We start from the raw sequence: 16,824 nt of genomic DNA on the forward strand, positions 1-16,824 counted from the left end.
GTTTGGCAGCATTTAATTGCGCTCGACTTGCTATGGTAGTTTATGACACGGTGTCGCGGACGGGAAGCATTAGCTGGCGCTCATCAAGAGCCCGCTTCGGAAGGAGGCGCGCCAACACCCAGCTTCTGTAACAGCGACGGCCGACAATGAGTGACTGTCGCCACCTCCTCGATCGACGACTTCAAACCTTCAATCAACCAACAAGGAAGACTAAAAGCACGTAAAGTTTTAGAACTGTATGGCAGACCTCAGCTTTTCAAACTGTTAAATTTTTGAAACTTCATGGCAGATTAAAACTGTGTGCCCGACCGAGACTCGAACTCGGGACCTTTGCCTTTCACGGGCAAGTGCTCTACCAACTGAGCTACCGAAGCACGACTCACGCCCGGTATTCACAGCTTTACTTCTGCCAGTACCTCGTCTCCTACATTCCAAACTTTACAGAAGCTCTCCTGCAAACCTTGCAGAACTAGCACTCCTGAAAGAAAGGATATTGCGGAGACATGGCTTAGCCACAGCCTGGGGGATGTTTCCAGAATGAGATTTTCACTCTGAAGCGGAGTGTGCGCTGATATGAAACTTCCTGGCGCATTAAAACTGTGTGCCCGCCCGAGACTCGAACTCGGGACCTTTGCCTTTCGCGGGCAAGTGCTCTACCGAAAGGCAAAGGTCCCGAGTTCGAGTCTCGGTCGGGCACACAGTTTTAATCTGCCAGGAAGTTTCATATCAGCGCACACTCCGCTGCAGAGTGAAAATCTCATTCTGTTAAATTTTTCTCACTAAATTACAGCAACGTAGCATGAACCTTTGTTGCTCATTGTCCCAATTACATTACATTACAATACCCTTCCTTTTCCGGAATGAACCCGAGTGTCGTTGAAATTCAAACGCCAGCATTAAAGTAATATCATTCGATTTCACTGCTTTAATTTCAAAGTGCAGTTAAGGTATTCATAGCTGGCTACAATATTTAGATTACACAAGCACAGATTAAGAGTGCGAGTTTTGTTACCGTATTTTAGCTTACCTGTGACTGCAGCTCAGCTTGGTACGTACTAAATTTTACTATTGTTAATTGTTCAGAATCATTTAATTCAAGTTCAAAGTTAAATCTCTTATTTCTAAATTGCGTAGATTCAAGTAGTTTTTGAAATGATTGTTTAGGTAGCCCAAGACTAACCTTATTTTACTGAATTTCATAGTGCTTCAGAAACAAATCTCACTAGTAATTTCAGTCACTAAATTAACTTTCAATTTTCCGGTTTTATTAATTCTTTTGCTAAATTAAGTCAGAATGTAGCGAAATTTATTAGTTCTGACAAACTTTCAGTTTTCACACAACACGTGTCAACCTTCAGTTGCCACGCTTTTCGTGCTAATTATATGTGCAATAACCTTTCTTTTTCAGTTATTATAGTAGTTGTCCATAGGACTGGCGACCGTAATTTTCCCCACATTGGTTCTCCACACGACCTATCGACGTCATCGTTCGATAGCATAGTTTCCCCTAGGCCAGACCCAACACAAATAATATTCACAAAACAAACCAATTATACATCGACATAAATGCATATATATATATATAGTAAAACAATTACAATATACAAAGACACAGAAATGTTATATCTTCAGGTAACAAAATAAGGAAAAAAATTTGCAGTGCAATAGATGGAAATAGGAGGATATGCATTTCATTAAAAAATTTAGGAAGAAGAATGAAAGTTTTCCAACTAAGTTTTGACGCACATTTGGCCGATATTGTTCTCCTTATTCACGTGCAATATATGCGGTACTGATAAGTTTTAACTAAAAATACTTTCAAGTACCTAATGCGTTTTATTCAAAAATTAAAACGCGCATTCGTATTGGTACACCAACTATTAACACAGTTTCTTGTCATAGTGAGGGTGGTGGGACTATGAAGCAGTGGTGATAGTAAAGGAGAGTAGTGGGGAAGCAACTAAAATCTTGTAGACGTTAATACCGCTGTACAATGCTATACACAACTGATTAAACGGCTGTCATGATGAAGCATTTCACCTTTAAGGAAGGCGTGGACCTGTAAGAAGCGCATCATCCACCCCACAATGAAAACATAAAATCTCAATTTTAAATGCATTTGTACTCCATAATTTCTTGTCATATCTGCGAAATAGTTTCGTCGTCAAATTTGTCTCAGGGAGAACGAGAGCTGTCCCTCGGAACTTTTGATTTCATTATTCGCGGATTCGATTGTTCAAATGGTTCAAATGGCTCTGAGCACTATGGGACTTAACTTCTCAGGTCATCAGTCCCCTAGAACTTAGAACTACTTAAACCTAACTAACCTAAGGACATCACACACATCCATGCCCGAAGCAGGACGCGAACCTGCGATCGTAGCGGTCGCGCGGTTCCTGACTGTAGCGCCTAGAACCGCTCGGCCACCTCGGCCGGCTTCGATAGTTCACAAAATCAATTTTCTTAAAGCATCTTTAGCAGAGGGAGAATTTAAGAGATGGATTTTGAAGTTTTAGTAACTGATGAATTTTCTAAAACAAGCGAAACCATCAGTTAACTATTTGTGAAAAGTACTTGACATATTTTTGAAATTATTATTTCCCATCTTATTTTTATCCAAAGCTTGATCATATTTTAAATTTTATAGTTCGGTTGTTGCTTCCACAACAGCACGGACATTTTATATAAAACTTTTGAATGTTATTTTCATGTAGCACATAAATTTCAATGAAAATTTTCGCTGCCAGCTTCAGTGTTAGGCCATTTTTGCATTTTTCTGAATAAACGTGTCGGATACTACAAAAATATGTGATTTCACATTAGTCATTTAACTGCTAATTGTCAATTTGTAATATATGAGGGTGAGTCAAATGAATACCTTAAATTTGTAATAACACATCCAAATTTCGCGCCGTTATCCTGTAATTTGGTAAGCGTGCTACAAACAGCGTGTAGAATGGCCTGTAGGTTGCAGCATAGTGCAGATGCACACATACCGTCGAATTATCAGTATAAAGATGGCCGCCCCAATTGCGACTTGCACCAGGGAAAAACAGCTTTCTGGTATTCGGTTTTTGCGTAATGAATGTGTGAAACCTATTGAAATTCATCGACAAATGGAGGTTCAGTACAGTGATGCATGTTTTTCATAGCAACAAGTCTACGAATGGATTAGGAAGTTCGCAAATGGTGTGACTTCAGTGGAAGATGCTCCTCGTCCAGGTCAGGCACAACGAGTTGTGACTCCACAGAACATAGCAGCAGTTGAAGCCATAGTGAAGGAAAACCACCGAGTGACACTGAGAGACATTGCAGCATGTTTACAGATTAGTCATGGGTCAGCATACCACATTGTGCATGATGTGCTCCAGTTTCACAAAGTGTCTGCAAGATGGGTGCCACGGCAGCTGACACCTGAAATGAAAGAATGACGTGTTGATGCTTGTGAAGAACTTCTTCGGTGCTTTGAACGAGGTGATGGCTTCCTTGCAAGAATCGTTACTGGGGACGAAACCTGGGTTCACTTCTACCAACCAGAAACGAAGAGAGCGAGCAACCCAGACCTTGCCCCACGTGATTACCGTATGTTTGGACCGCTCAGAGACGCAATGGGAGGAAAGAAGTTCCGTTCTGATGAAGAGGTACGCCACGCGGTGCATGAGTGGTTGCGCGGACTACCAAAAGAACTTTTTTCTGAAGGAATTTACGCACTTTGTAAGCGCTGGAGGACTTGCATTGAGCGTGGGGGAGATTATGTTGAAAAGTGATACAGCTTTGTACCACTTCTGCACAATAAATAATATTTTAAAAAAATATTTAAGGTTTTCATTTGACTCACCCTCGTATATATTTCAATATTGTGTACAGTCTTGGAAGAGTTAATGATTCTGTTAGACCCTCCCGCCCCTATATGTAATCATATGGATGCCCTCCAATAAGAATTCACAATTATTACAGGAATTTTAGAATTGCGCGTTGAAATTAGGCTCCTCATCTTTTCGTGTCTGTACGAGCAAATTGTAGTCGAAAGATGCAGAGGAGGTGATTGTTCGGAGTAAGTGGAGAGACTGGTCACAAGTGCGGAAGGAAACATAGTATTGTGAGGCCAGATTTATTGAACTCCGAACAATTTTTCTTAAAGAAACAGGCACAAGCAAACGTGACACGAAGTGGAGATTAAGGACAACCCAAAAAAATTTGGAAACTTTAATTAAGTATGAGAAATAAGGATCCTATGAACACGTGTCTCGAAATGTATCGTTGCCATGGTAGATGGCGCTGACGAATGAAAGTTTCTCTCATCACGTGCCGTATCTGTAGTCCAGAGATGACGATTATGCAGGCTGATGATGCCAGTTCTAGTAAAGCTCGGTCCGTCAGTAAAGAGGCCTGATGACAGATATCCCTTACTTGTGATGGTCTGGTGCAAAAACCATCGACGAAATCCTTCCCATAGAGGGAAATCCGCTGCTGACAATCCTTACAGTAGCGGTTGTCATGCAGGATACACATAATCGTACTTTGACTTACACCACGTGTTGGGCCAGTTGCCTGAAGCTTGTACTGGGTTTCGTCTCAATATCCTGCAGAACCCGGTTCTCCAAATCTGGCGTACGCACGGTCCTCTACTCCGTGGACGTTCGCCCGTCTGAATGGAACGTTGTGTGATGTGGTTAGTCTGTGTGAGGGTACTTGTTTTGGTATGGCTGTGCTGCCTCTCGATCGTCTCCAGCTCCCTGGCCGTGCACAAACCGACATCTAGACTGGACCATTCTGCTGCGTACAGTAAGCTGCGTCAATCATACAACCTGAAACACACACGGAACACACGGCACCTGGTCGGAGTAACTGTCATTCGTCAGCGCCATCTACCGCGGAAGCGATGCATTTCTGGGCACATGTTCATAGGACTTTTTTCCTCCATTACCAGTCAGGAAACCGTCCTTGTAGTATGTCGCTTTTATTAATGTTCCCCTGTATATCATGAGCAATATCAGTTTGAGATGTTTTCTATACGAATGTCTTTAGATGACTAAACACATGAATTGTACGGTACTCTTTCGCTAGCAGAGTTTGTGTTAGGAGTAGCTGATGACAGATCTGCAACCGGCCGTTTTGGCCGAGCGGTTCTAGGCGCTTCAGTCTGGAACTGCGCGACCGCTACGGTCACAGGTTCGAATCCTGCCTCGGGCATGGATGTGTGTGATGTCCTTAGGTTAGTTAGGTTTAAGTAGTTCTAAATTCTAGGGGACTGATGACCTCAGATTGTAAGTCCCATAGTGCTCAGAGCCATTTGAACCATTTGACAGATCTGCTGCGATAGAGAATATCGTGTGGTAGGTAAGTTAGTTTTGATGGCGGGAGTGCTGAATAGGGAATGAACTGAGGACAGATTATGATGCTGAGATGATTTCATAGACAGACGGCGTATTTGGACAAAGATGACATAAAAGAGTTCTTATTTTCTTGCAAACGTAAGCCGTGTGATTAGTGTGGTGTAAAGATTCCATTTTCTTGAACAATTATACATTTTATTATCCAGGGCAAAATATTGACCATGTCCTCAGAATCTTAATTGTTACTCGCCACCCTCCGCTTTTACTTAAAAGCATTTTGTGGGATAAGTAAAGAGGAAATTTTGTAACTTCAATAGGAACTACTATTTGTCTGAATAGGTTTTCATTGTTCATACAAACGCTCAAGAAAGAATATAGTCTTCAAGTTAATGTGATACATTTCTGTGCTATTAAATTATCGTAATACCATTTCAATTAAACCAACCTTTTTATTCATTTGCAAACATTTCACAAAGTTTATCCCGACAGCTTTAATGCAAATAGCAACATTACTGTACTGTTACGCCTCGTACTACTGCGTGCACAGGTAGCTGCATACTTGAAAAGATAACAATAAGCTGCTTAAAATAGGGTAGTTGGCCGCATTGTGATTTATTTAAGGTACATGGAGTTAAACAAATGGTTCAAATGGCTCTGAGCACTATGGGACTTAACTTCTGAGGTCATCAGTCCCCTAGAACTTAGAACTACCTAAAGCTAACTAACCTAAGGACATCACACACATCCATGCCCGAGGCAGGATTCGAACCTGCGACCGTAGCGGTCGCGTGGTTCCAGACTGTAGCGCCTAGAACCGCTCGGCCACCCCGGCCGGCACATGCAGTTAAACATTTCATATTGCGCAGTTAAAAGCAAACATGGCAGAGCCGAGTTGTCTGTTGCGCAGATAAAAAACAATTGTAGGGTCTGAACGAATTTTGTCAGGCGAAGTTAAAAAATGGTATTCACTTCTAAATTTTCGACATAATTCAGTAGGTGCATTTTCTAACAGGGAACAGTTTCAATACGAGTCGGTTACCCAGTGTGTTTTGATTGTCTGATGAGGAACGCGTTCTGTGCACTATGGACTGCCATTCTTGAATTCAATTTCATGTTCTGCAAATATTCAGATTCAGGTTAGAGTAACTGGCATTACACACATCAAAAATAATTTACGTAGTTAATGTAAAAAGTAGGGTATTCAAATTTAAGGTAGCAAAGGCTGCTCTAGGTCAGAATAGTTGTTTAGCGTGGATGGCTTTCTTCTCAGTTTTGTACTTGAAAGTTTCCTGCTGAAACTTGGAAACTGTGTGTGACAAAACCTCTTACTTAAGAATGTTCCATATTATCACTGCTGTATAATTTTTTGCATTTTAGCACTTTTCGTCTCCGTAAACGCTATTATAGTAGCTCTGTTTCTTTGAAATTCGGCCATTTCGTAATCGTGTGCTGAGTAATTATTTCTGTTGTACTGCTACCAACCACTCAACATGTGTAGAACACTTCCGAATACAAAAACGGTCTCAGCAACGAAAAATATCTCCTGACACTAGAAAAAACTTCCGAACTGGAAAGGTAGTTACAGAAAGGACACAAAAATAAATGACCAAACAAACGTCAATATCCAAACATTATTTAAACAAATAAAACATATAGCAGATAAATAGTAATGTTTCTAACCAGGAAAAATATAAACACACACAGAGATAGAGCAGACGCTTCCACAAACACAGATGACAAAAATCATGAAGTTGACATCTCGCAACATCGACACGAACTACACGAGGCCTATGTGCCTCCGCACGGCATGAAAACTTGTGTAAATTATATCCAGTTCGAGTGAAGTGCAATGTTCTAAAAATCGAGCACCCGTGTGTAGATGCATAATAGGGGTGCAGTAGCAAGAAAAAAATCGAGAGTGATAATTATAATTTAATACTGTTTTTTAGTAGAAATGTAAAGCATGAGAATTGTTTACAAACAAATTTGTGAGAAAAACCGAACTGTTGCAGTAACCAATGAAGATGCTTTTAAACTGAGAGAAACGCGTTTGGTCTAGATACGATTTTTATTACAATCGCCACGAAAGGCGGAATATAGTATTACTTGTGTTATTCTGACTGCGGAAAAAGGAGGCCCAAAAATGAAAAAGCAATATCATTTATTCTTTAATTTAACGTATCAGCACACGTTTCGAGAGTGTGCTGTGTGTATACGTACAGACTTATATGCAATAAGGCTTTTTTTTTTTTTTTTTTTTTTTTTTTACTGACAACATGACTCCTGCATGTGATGTGATATATATGTATTTGACGATGCTGGTGCTCATTCCGCATTTAACATTTGACAGTGCCACTATGGCTGCAGTGCATTAGGACATTGTTTTTATGAGACAGATCTGATGATGGTCATTAAAGATAGTAATCTGTTAAACAGGAAAGATTGTTACCATAGACGTAAATTAAAGAAAACTTATTATATATACGGGTCACTGTGTTTTTTCGCGACGATGTCGCAGCTTGTGAGACTTATATGCTTCCAGAAAGAATTTTTCAGTTTACAGCAGAGCGCGAAGGCAGTTTAAAGTTGGAAGTTTGGAAAGTAGGAGAAGAGGTACTGGCGGGAGTAAAGCTGTGAGGGCGGCTCGTGAGTCGATAGAGCACTTGCCCGCTTAAGTCTTTGGTTTGAGTACCGCTCTGGCGCACAGTTTTAATCTGCGAGGAAGGGACATTTCCTATTTAATACAAAATGTCTTAATTAATTTAAATTAACGCTGGAGTATTACAGCTACGGTTATATAGAATATTATGCTGATGAAGTGGCTGTTGGGTGAAGTGGGGGAAGTAGGGGTGGGCGGTAAACGTCGACGTCCAATGGTATCTGCGGATACTATTGTTGTGGAGTAGAGATAACAAAGATGACGCACCTCGTTGCCTGTTGAGTTGGAGAACACAACCTGTTTTGGACGCATGCAGATAGTTTTACACCAGTTGCTATGGTACATTCATGGGTAGTGTTCTGTTCCAACGCCAACGTCCTTGCCGCAGTTATAACACCGGTTCCCGTCAGATCACCGAAGTTAAGCGCTGTCTGGCTTGGCTAGAACTTGGGTGGGTGACCCCCAGTCTACCGAGCGCTGTTGCTGGCAAGCGTGGTGTACTCGGCCCTTGTGAGGCAAAGTGATCTACTTGACTGAGAAGTAGCGGCTCCTGTCACCGAAACTGACAGCGGCCGGGAGAATGGCTTGGTTCAAATGGCTCTGAGCACTATGAGACTTTAACATCTGTGGTCATCAGTCCCCTAGAACTTAGAACTACTTAAACCTAACTAACCTAATTACACCACACACATCCATGCCCGGGGCAGGATTCGAACCTGCGACCGTAGCGGTCACGCGGTTCCAGACTGAAGCGCCTAGAACCGCACGGCCACACCGGCCGGCACCGGGAGAGCGGTATGGTGATCAAACGCCCCTCTAAACCGCCCCCAGTGACGCCTATAGGTCGAGGATGACACGCCGGTCGGTCAGCACCGTTCAAGTCTTTCGAGACCTGTTCGGACGGAGTTTAGTTTAGAATTTAGTTCTATTTTAACATGTAAGTTGTTCATCCTTACGTCCTCGGCGTTCCACGGACTCAAATACCTACTGAAATATTTTTGTAGTCGACCTCCAGTAGCGGAAAACTTTTCACCTGTGGCGATAATGTTGTCCTATTCAGCCTGATTTGTTTAGCGTGATCATGAGTCAGTATTTCGCTCGCTTTTGTTGCGTCTCTGCGTCTTGAAGTACGTATTTTCTAGGAGCTTCAGCCCGATGAAGCTGTTGACTGCCTGGCGATATTACTGAGCCGCTTCAGTTATCGGCCATGATTCACGCGGGTGCGCTACTAGTACACGGACGCACGCGGGTGACGAACGCGCATGGGTGCTTTGCTCTGTAAAGGCGGGCAAACGGAAGATAGCCAAGGTTGACTGCGTAGGGTAGGGGCTCAGAGGAACACACAAAGATATCAGGCAATGTTGTGGGAGGCTGTTGGATCTTTTATGGTAATCGGTACGGCGTTGCGAATCAAAGAGTATTTGCATCGAATGCTGTTAATGATATCACGGCTTCATCCACTCGCTGAATAATAGTTATGGACGTGTGTTATTTCACTCTAGAAACTGCCGCTTCCTGCTTTAGTACACGGACGTTATAGACAAACGTTACATCATCTACAGCACAACCATTTGAATACTGAACAGAGGGACTCAATGATAATCCTATTTTTATTTAAATTTATCTTGAGACATATGAAACGGTCAAATATGAAATCAACAATAAGAATATCTGGCTTTAAGGGTTTGTAACTTATGCTGTTTTACTAGTATAAATCCATATCCCAACTCCACTTAAGCAAGTGGAAGCTTAAGTTCGCTCAAGGTAAGTGAATATAGTTACAGAAATTTTTCGATGCTATAGTGTCACTGAAGCGGAATATTTCACCTCAGTACAGTACTTAAATACAGTATTTACTCGTACGATACATAGACGAAGTTATTACTGCAGTATCATTCGTAGTCTGAGTAAAAGTTGGAAACCACAATGAAAAATGCTCCTGTCACAGTACAAAAAAGGTGACTATGTTCTGGGCACAGTTAGGAATATGGAAGAAGGCAACTAGCTTTACGAATTATCTGGAAGCTTCAAAACCATTTAAATCAAAACATCTCGACATATTCGCGCTTTTTTAAGAGTTGACGCTACTTCACGAGCGCAGTGAGCTGCCTTAGGAGCAAGGTGTGGGCACACCTACATCTTGCAAATTAAAGGCTAAAATCGCTGATCCTGTGTCCAACATCCAGAAGATTCGCCAGCCATAGTCATATATGTAATAGCTCAAAAAACGTTTCTTGAGGGCATCAAATTCCTGGGGGATAATTAAAAGTGAGAATGTGTCAAGATGTTTTGATTTAAATGTATTTGAAGCTGCCAGATAACTCGAAAAGCTAGTTACCTTCTTTTACATCCCTAACTCTGACCAGGAGATATTCGTATTTTTTGTGCTATGACACACTGAAATGCCAAACAAACTGGTATAGGCACGCGTATTCGTATGCAGAGATATGTAAACAGGCAGAATACAGCACTGTGGTCGGCAACGCCTGTGTAAGACAGCAAGTGTCTGGCGTAGTTCTTAGATCAGTTACCGCTGCTACAACGGCAGGTTATCAAGAATTAAGTGATTTTGAACGTGGTATTATAGTCGTAGATGACGAAGAGATTGAAGAAATGTATGATGAAGTAAGAGAAATTATTCAGATAGTGAAGGGTTGGTTGGTTGGTTGGTTTGGGGAAGGAGACCAGACAGCGTGGTCATCGGTCTCATCGGATTAGGGAAGGAAGTCGGCCGTGCCCTTTCAGAGGAACCATCCCGGCATTTGCCTGGAGTGATTTAGGGAAATCACGGAAAACCTAAATCAGTATGGCCGGACGCGGGATTGAACCGTCGTCCTTCCGAATGCGAGTCCAGTGTCTAACCACTTCGCCACCTCTCTCTGTCGATAGTGAAGGGAGACGAATTAACAGTCATGAGGGAATGGAATTCGATAGTAGGAAAAGGAAGAGAAAGAAAAGTAGTAGGTGAATATGGTATGGGGGTAAGGAATGAAAGAGGAAGCTAGCTGGTAGAATTTTGCACAGAGCATAACTCAATCATAGCTAACATTTGGTTTAAGAATCATGAAAGAAGGCTGTATACGTGGAAGAGACCTGGAGACCTGGAAGGTTTCAGATGGATTATATAATGGTAAGACAGAGATTAAGGAACCAGGTTTTAAACTGTAAGACATTTCCAGCGGCAGATGTGGACTCTGACAATAATCTATTGGTTATGAACTGTAGATTTACACTGAAGAAACTGCAAAAAGTTGGAAACTGAAGAAGATGGGACCTAGACTGAAAGCACCAGAAGTTGTAGAGAATTTCAGAGAGAGAATTAGGGAACGATTGACAAGAATGGGGGAAAGAAATACAGTAGAAAATGAATGGGTAGTTTTGAGAGATGAAATGGTGAAGGCCACAAAGAATCAAGTAGGTAAAAAGACAAGGGCTAGTAGAAATCCTTGGGTAACAGAAGAGATATTGAATTTAATTGATGAAAGAGAAAAATATAAAAAATCAGTGAATGAATCAGGCAAAAGGAATACATGCGTATCAAAAATGAGAACGAAATGGTGTAAATGTGTGGTGTCACCGCTAGACACCACACTTGCTAGGTGGTAGCTTTAAATCGGCCGCGGTCCATTAGTACATGTCGGACCCGCGTGTCGCCACTGTCAGTGATCGCAGACCGAGCGCCACCACACGGCAGGTCTCGAGAGACTTACTAGCACTCGCCCCAGTTGTACGGACGACTTTGCTAGCGACTACACTGACGAAGCCTTTCTCTCATTTGCCGAGAGATAGTTAGAATAGCCTTCAGCTAAGTCCATGGCTACGACCTAGCAAAGCGCCATTAGCATTATATTCCATTTATCTAGAGAGAGTCTCACTTGTATCATCAAGAACGCTGTATACAAATGATGGATTAAAGTTAAGTATTCCAGCAGCTACGTACTTTTCTTTATAGCATTCACTACAAAATGGCTAAACAGGTATGGCTAGAGAACAAATGTAAGGACGTAGAGGCATATGTCACTAAGGATAAGATAGATACTGCCTACAGGAAAATTAAAGAGACCTTTGGAGAAAAGAGAACCATTTGCACGAATAATAAGAGCTCAGATGGAAAACCAGTCCTAAGCAAAGAAGGGAAAACAGAAAAATCGAGGGAGTATATAGAGTGTCTATACAAGGGCGATATACTTGAGGGCAATATTATGGAAACGGAAGAGAACGTAGACGAAGATGAAATGGGAGATATGATACTGCGTGAAGAATTTGACAGAGCACCGAAAGATCTAAGTCGAAACAAGGTCCCGGGAGTAGACAACATTCCATTAGAACAACTGAAAGCCTTGCGAGAGCCAGCCCTCACAAAACTCTATCATTTGGTGAGCAAGATGTATGAGACAGGTGAAATACCCTCAGACTCCAAGAAGAATATAATAATTCCAATCCCAAAGAAAGCACATGTTGGCAGATGTGAAAACTCTCGAACTATCAGTTTAATAAGTCACAGCTTCAAAATACTAACACGAATTTTTTACAGAGGAATGGAAAAACTTGTAGAAGCCGACCTCGGAGAAGATCAGTTTGGATTCCGTAGAAATGTTGGAACACATGAGGCAATACTAACCCAACGACTTATCTTAGAAAATAGATTAAGGAAAGGCGAACCTACGTTTCTAGCAGCTGTAGACTTGGAGAAAGCTTTCGACAATGTTAACTGGAATACTCTCTTTCAAATTCTGATGTTGGCATGGGTCAAATATTCGGACCGAAAAGATATTTACAATTTGTACAGAAACCAGATGGTAGTTATAAGAATTGAGGGGCATGAAAGGGAAGCAGTTGTTGGGAAGGGAGTGAGCAGGGTTGTAGCCCCGATGTTATTCAATCTGTATACTGAAGAAGCAGTAAAACAAAAAAAGTTTTGTCGTAGGAATTAAAGTCCAAGGAGAAGAAATAAAAACTTTGATGTTTGGCAATGACTTGTAATTCTGTCAGAGACAGCAAAGGACGTGGAAGAGCAGGTGAACGGAATGCAAAATGTCTTGAAAGGAGGATATAAGGTGAACATCAACAAAAGCAAAACTAGGATGATGGAAAGTAGTCGGATTAAATCAGGTAATGCTGAGGGAATTAGATTAGGAATGAGACACTTAAAGTAGTAAATGAGTTTTGCTATTTGGGGAGCAAAATAACTGATGATGGTCGAAGTAGAGACGATATAAAATGTAGATTGCAAGATACAGCGTTTCTGAAGAAGAGAAATTTGTTGATATCAAATATAAATTTGTCAGGAAGTCTTTTCTGAAAGTATTTGTATAGAGTGTAGCCATGTACGGAAGTGAAACATGGACGAATAATAGTTTAGACAAGAAGAGAATAGAAGCTTTTGGAATGCGGTACTACAGAAGAATGCTGAGAATTATATGGGTAGAACACGTAACTAATGAGAAGGTACTGTACAAAATTGGGGAGAAGAGAAATTTGTGTTACAATCTGAGTAAAAGAAGGGATCGATTGGTAGGACACTCTCTGAGGCTCAAGGGATCACCAATTTAGTACTGGAGGGAAGTCTGGGCGGTAAAAATCGTAAAGGGGGACCATGAGATGAATACAGGAAGCAGATTCGGAGGGATGTAGGTTGCAGTAGATGAAGGGGCTTGCACAGGGTAGAGTGGCACGAAGAGCTGCATTAAACCAGTCTTTGGACTAAAGGCCCCAATAAGAACACTCACGAAGCGGCTGTTCATACTATTGGTGGATCTAAGAAATGCTAACTCATAACAGTTATGGAAAGGTGCTGTTCATTCCACCAGAACTTCGATGATGAGATTTATTATTAGACTGCGGCAGTTAAACTGAGTAAAAATGACAGAAAGTTTCTCTCAGAAACAGTAAATTTTTGGTGGGTGTTAACAATACCCAAATACCTTGTTACTGAAAACCTAGCAAATGGGAGATAAAGTAAATTTTCTACGTTTATATAGTTATATTGTTCACTGAATGTAACGGCAGAACTCACTTCTCCGTTCTAGCACACCTTGCAATTTTTTTGTCTTTTTTTGTTTTTTGTTTTTAATTCATCCTTACCACGTCCATGAATATAATTGCAGTCAGTCATCTTTATTCAGAGGGGATTATAAATAGTAATTTGTACCTTTCTGAGTATAACAACGCAAACAATATTTACCACAATGCCTCGAAAATTAAAAATTGTTACCATCGTGTCAAAAGAAGAAGCAGTTGTCAAAGTTGGAAACTAAATCCGGTTTCCTTGCAGAATAACAACGATCACAGTCCAGGTTTCGACTATGTTACAATGGAAAGAAACGGTTAGACGACTATTATCAATAACGACTCTAAAAAAAAGAATGAAATAACGACAGTTCCAGATTTGCCGCGCTAATCACGCAGTATCTTTCGAAATTTGTTTTTTATTTGTATTAGAGCTCACAACTACGAATTTAGATATCACAATGCGTAGGCTAACAACTCACATTTCTTGAAATGTTGTAAAATGAAAACTGTCTAACGCAGCCATTTATGAAGATATTAGGAACTGCACAGATATTTTAAAACTTACTATTAGATTTTCCTTTTCGCTACGCACGCGAAAGGGGCCGCCAGTGAAGGGTAACGCATTTAGCCAGAGAGGTTTAACACATAGAAAAAATTATTTGAGTCACTGAAAGGTGCTCGATTACATCAGATTAATACTTTAAAATAGTGATGAATATCTTCAAATTATCTTCAGGTACAAAATCCGATGTTTTTTATGATTAGGAAGTTAGCACTAGGTGCTGAGTGTTTTGTAGCAGAGTGTTTTAGAAATGACATCAGCTGGGAAAGTGGGGGAAAAGGAAATCAGACCAAGCTTTTGGAAAGAGAGCGCGTAAAAGAGAAGGCGAGTCCTGATTAGGAGACGGAAAGAAGTATTATGTGCGACCTGGGATGATATGTAGACCTTGGAGTGGAACTCCCGGTCGAGTAGAGAGAAGAAGGAGCTTACAGTTTCGTTGACAGAGGGCGTGGGGAGTGTGGAGGTGTTAGGAGGCGTCGTGTGCTACTGTGAGCACGGCTGAGTACGACAGGTAGCAGTCAGCCGTTGGGCTGTGTGGTTGGCGCCAGGTTTTGTGGTAAGTGCAGGAAATCCGAAGATTTCTCTTATTTCTTCACGAAGTACTGTTCCTCCACTTATGAGTAGTAATAATAATATTAATGCACTAAGGTGACAAAAGTCATGGGATACATCCTAATAACATGTCGAACCCAGCATAGTGCAGCATATGGACGTGGCATGTACTCCAAAAGTCGTTGGAAGTCCTCTATAGCCACCCGTAATTGCGAAAGTGTTGTCGGTACAGGGTTTCGTGCACGAGCTGACCTCTAGATTATGTTCCATATGTGTTCCATGCGATTCATGGCAGGCGATCTTGTTGGCCAAATGACTTGCTCGAATTGTCCAGAGTGTTAAGCAAACCAGTGGCGAACAGTTGAGACCCGATGACAATTCCATCGGTTTTTTTCGAACATGAACTCCATGGATGGTTCCAAATGGTCTCCAAGTGCCCGAACATAATCATTTCCGGTCAGTAATCGGTTTAGTTGGAACCGGAGGACTAAGCCCATTCCATGTAAACACAGCCCATACCAATATAGACCCGCCAGCAGTGTGCACAGTGCCTTGTTGACAACCCGCGTCCATCGCTTCGTATGGTCTGTGCCAGACCTACCATCAGCTATTACCAACTAAAATCGGAACTCATATGACCAGGCCACGGTTTTCCAGTCGTTTGGAGGGCAGCGTGGAGGGTAAACATCTTAGAGGGAGACCAAGAGATGAATACACTAAGCAGATTCATAAGGATGTAAGTTGCAGCAGTTACTCGGAGATGAAGAAGCTTGCACAGGCTAGAGTAGCATGGAGAGGTGTATCAAACCAGTCTCTCGACTGAAGACAACAACAACAACAACAACATTATAGTCGGTGCAAGAACGATGGGACACAGCATCTCCGAGGTAGCGATGAAGTGGAGATTTTCCCGTACCACCATTTCACGAGTATAATGTGGATATGAGAAATCCGGTAAAACATCGATATTGCGACATCGCTGCGGCCGGAAAAAGATCATCCAAGAACGGGACCAACGACAACTGACGAGAATCATTCAACGTGACAGAAGTGGAACCCCTCCGCAAATTGCTGCATATTTCAATGCTGGGCCATCAACAAGTGTCAGAGTGCGAACCATTCAACAAAACATCGTAGATATGGGCTTTCTGAGCCAAAGGCCCACTCGTGTAACCTTGGTGTCTGCACGACACAGCTTTTCGCCTCGCCTGGGCCCGTCAACACCGGCATTGGACTGTTGAAGACTGGAAACATGTTGCCTGGTCGGCGCAGTCTCCTTTCAAATTGTATCGAAGGGATGGACGTGTGCGGACATGGAGACAACTGCATGTTTCCATGGACCCTGCATGACAGCAGGGGACTGTGAAGCTGGTAGAGGCTCAGAATTGCTGTGGGGCGTGTGGAGTTGGGGTGAAATTGGACCCCTGATTGGTTTATATATGACACAAAAAAATGGCTCTGAGCACTATGAGACTTAACATCTGAGGTCATCAGGCCCCTAGAACTTAGAACTACTTAAACCTAACCAACCTCAGGACATCACACACATCCATGCCCGAGGCAGGATTCGAACCTGCGACCATAGCGGTCTCGTGGTTCCAGACGCGTCTATAACCGCTCCGCCACAACGGCCGGCATTTGTGCACAGCCCTGCAGGATTCATGGTGTCAGTTCCCTCCAGCACTACTTCACACATCAGTCGA

The 16,824-nt window shown here is 42.0% G+C and overlaps 1 non-coding gene across 1 annotated transcript; it reads right to left on the minus strand.

Moving 5' to 3' along the window:
- Positions 1-300: 300 nt before the first annotated feature.
- Trnas-uga (transfer RNA serine (anticodon UGA)) lies at positions 301-375 on the minus strand. The gene has a single exon. It is a non-coding gene; the product is annotated as a tRNA-Ser (tRNA).
- Positions 376-16,824: the final 16,449 nt, after the last annotated feature.

The sequence above is a fragment of the Schistocerca serialis genome, chromosome 1 (genome assembly GCF_023864345.2).
Source record: "Schistocerca serialis cubense isolate TAMUIC-IGC-003099 chromosome 1, iqSchSeri2.2, whole genome shotgun sequence".
Lineage (NCBI taxonomy): Eukaryota > Metazoa > Arthropoda > Insecta > Orthoptera > Acrididae > Schistocerca > Schistocerca serialis.